Source organism: Myotis brandtii, unplaced genomic scaffold, assembly GCF_000412655.1.
Source record: "Myotis brandtii unplaced genomic scaffold, ASM41265v1 scaffold789, whole genome shotgun sequence".
NCBI lineage: Eukaryota > Metazoa > Chordata > Mammalia > Chiroptera > Vespertilionidae > Myotis > Myotis brandtii.
Window position 1 is genome coordinate 221,970 of NW_005371168.1, and position 3,244 is coordinate 225,213.

General features: G+C 38.7%; 1 pseudogene; it reads left to right on the forward strand.

The window, feature by feature from the left end:
* The first annotated feature begins 1,686 nt into the window (after window positions 1-1,686).
* LOC102264205 overlaps window positions 1,687-3,244 on the forward strand; it is a 1,994-nt pseudogene continuing 436 nt past the window's right edge.

Below are 3,244 nucleotides of genomic sequence, written 5' to 3' on the forward strand. Positions count from 1 at the left end.
GCAGAGTATCAAAGTATACATTTCAAATGATTTTAGACAGGTCTTAAGAGAAGCAAGAAACTAAGAATGTCTGCAAGTATCACATCAATGATAACCAGCATGAATGGTGGGTTATTAAATCACCCAATTTCCAGAGTTATACAAAAATAATAATATTTCAAAGAATGAGTTGCTAAACAAAGAAAAGCAAAGATTAGAATTTAAATACCATATGTCTTAAGAAAATCTTCACATAGAGTATTAACTTCCTTATGATTTATTAGATATTAATATTAAAGAATAATCAGATTTCAGGATTTTATACTCACTCAACAAAGGGTGGTAGATGTCCTAAACCTTCTGACAAAAAGAAAGGGGGGGGGGGGGGGGGGGTGGCCGGTGATAGGAAGAACATCAACAGAGTATGCAATAAAGTTCTTTTGGTTAAAAATAATTTTTATTTATAAATTCAATATCTAAATAAAAGTTTGCTACTTCAAAAATGCTTTCATGCCCTGACCGGTTTGGCTCTGTGGATAGAGCGTCAGCCTGCGGACTGAAAGGTCCCAGGTTCGATTCTGGTCAAGGGCATGTACCTTGGTTGTAGGCACATCTCCAGTGGGTGTGCAGGAAGCAGCTGAATCCATGTTTCTCTCTCATTGATGTTTCTAACTCTCTATCCCTCTCCCTCTTCTCTCTGTAAAAAATCAATAAAATATATTTTTTTTAAAAATGCTTTCATGCACCAATATATTAAGGTAGGAGTTTTAATAAAAATATAAAGTCCAAACACAAACAAGTACCTTACCTTGGATACAGAAAATCTATTCCATGTATATTATTCTGTTTACATAAACCTTCATAATTTATGTATTTGTACACCAATGACTAGGAAACTATATTTTTAGTGTGCTCCCGTGGTTTCAGGGTTCCAAGCAAGATTTAAAGCCTTATTGTTCCCAAATTAATCCTAATCTTTATAGAAACTCTCTTTAATGTGTAGTTCATAGTACCTTGAGCAGTAACTTTGCACTACTGTGTGAAATAATGGTCCACTGGGAAACTTTGTATAGCTACAACACATATATATGGTGGGTTATTAAATCACCCAATTTATGATTATACATGAATGAGCAATACAGTTTGAAGGTTTCTTTAGACTTTAAATGGTCTCATTCTTTGTTATTGTTGTTGTCATAGATAATGTTGTTTGTCACTAATGAGGCACAGAAAGCTAGGATGTCATCAAAAAAAGCTTATATTGTTTTTCTGAACCCCCAAATAAGCCCCATAATAATATGTATATCTATATCTATATCGATATCCATATATAGATATCGATATAGATATAGATATATAGATAGATATCAATACATTTGTCTTACATGTAGCAAATATTTAACTATAAAATTAATTTTATTTATAAAAATATTTTTAAATCCATATTTTGAATACTATAAATGAATAAGTAAAAAGGCAGACAAACCTATAGAAAATTAGACAAAAAATTCAGATGGCATATCACAAGAGAATAAATGAAATACATTATAGAAATGGGCAGAGGTGATAAATAGGAATAGATGAGAAATATAAAATAACTAAATGCTATACATAAAAATTGTATCATTACTAATACATTGATAAATGTGAGTTAAAACAATATGGTGCCTCAAAGCTATGGGTTCATAAAACTTTCTATGTTGGATAATGCACACGTTGGTGATGGTATTAGAGGAATGGTACTATTATCCACTGCTGGTAAGCATTGGAACTGGTACATATATTAAGGGAAATAATCTGGTATTATTCAGTTGAACAAAATGTGTTTATTATAGGGCTCCAATTCCATCGCTTGATTTATACTACAAACATTTTTTTCACAAGTTCCATAATGAATAAGTTTCATAAAGAACAAAAATTTTCCTTTTTTGCAACAGGTTTGCCGCCAGAACATAGGTGTCGTGAAAACCACCAGTAACTCAAACCCAAGATAGGAAAGGAAAACACTCATATCAACATCGTCATCATTGGACACGTAGATTCCGGCAAGTCCACCACTACTGGCCATCTGATCTACAAATGTGGGGGCATCGACAAGAGAACCATCGAGAAATTTGAGAAGGGCTCCTTCAAGGATGCCTGGGTCTTGGATAAACTGAAAGCTGAACAGGAGCGCGGTATCACCATTGACATCTCCCTGTGGAAATTCGAGACCAGCAAGTATTATGTGACCATCATTGATGCCCCAGGGCACAGAGACTTCATCAAAAACATGATCACAGGCACATCTCGGGCTGCCTGTGCTGTCCTGATTGTTGCTGCTGGTGTTGGTGAATTTGAAGCAGGCATCTCCAAGAATGGGCAGACCCGTGAGCACGCCCTTCTGGCCTACACGCTGGATATGAAACAGCTGATGGTTGGCGTTAACAAAATGGATTCCACTGAGCCACCCTATAGTCAGAAAAGATACGAGGAAATTGTTAAAGAAGTCAGCACCTACATTAAGAAAGTCGGCTACAACCCTGACACAGTAGCATTTGTGCCAATTTCTGGTTGGAATGGTGACAACATGCTGGAGCCAAGTGCTAATGTGCCTTGGTTCAAGGGATGGAAGGTCATCCGTAAAGATGGCAATGCCAGTGGAACCACACTGCTTGAAGCTCGGGATTGCATCCCGCCACCAACTCGTCCAACTGACAAGCCCCTGTGTCTGCCCCTCCAGGATGTTTTCAAAATTGGTGGCATTGGAACTGTCCCTGTGGGCCAAGGGGAAACTGATGTTCTCAAGCCCGGCATGGTGGTCACCTTTGCTCCAGTCAATTTTATAACTGAAGTAAAGTCTGTTGAAATGCACCATGAAGCTGTGAGTGAAACTCTTCCTGGGGACAATGAGCTTCAACGTCAAGAACGTGTCTGTCAAAGATGTTCACCGTGGCAATGTGGCTGGTGACAGCAAAAATGACCCACCAATGGAAGCAGCTGGCTTCCAGCTCAGGTGATCATCCTGAACCACCCAGGCCAGATCAGTGCTGGATGGGCACACCGCTCACATTGCTTGCAGATTTGCTGAGCTGAAGAAGATTGATCGTCATTCTGGAAAAAAGCTGGAAGATGGCCCCAAGTTTTTGAAATCTGGTGATGCTGCCATCGTTGATATGATTCCTGGCAAGCCCACGTGTGTTGAGAGCTTCTCTGACTACCCTCCTCTGGGCCATTTCGCTGCTCGTGACATGAGACAGACAGTTGCTGTGGGTGTCATCAAAGC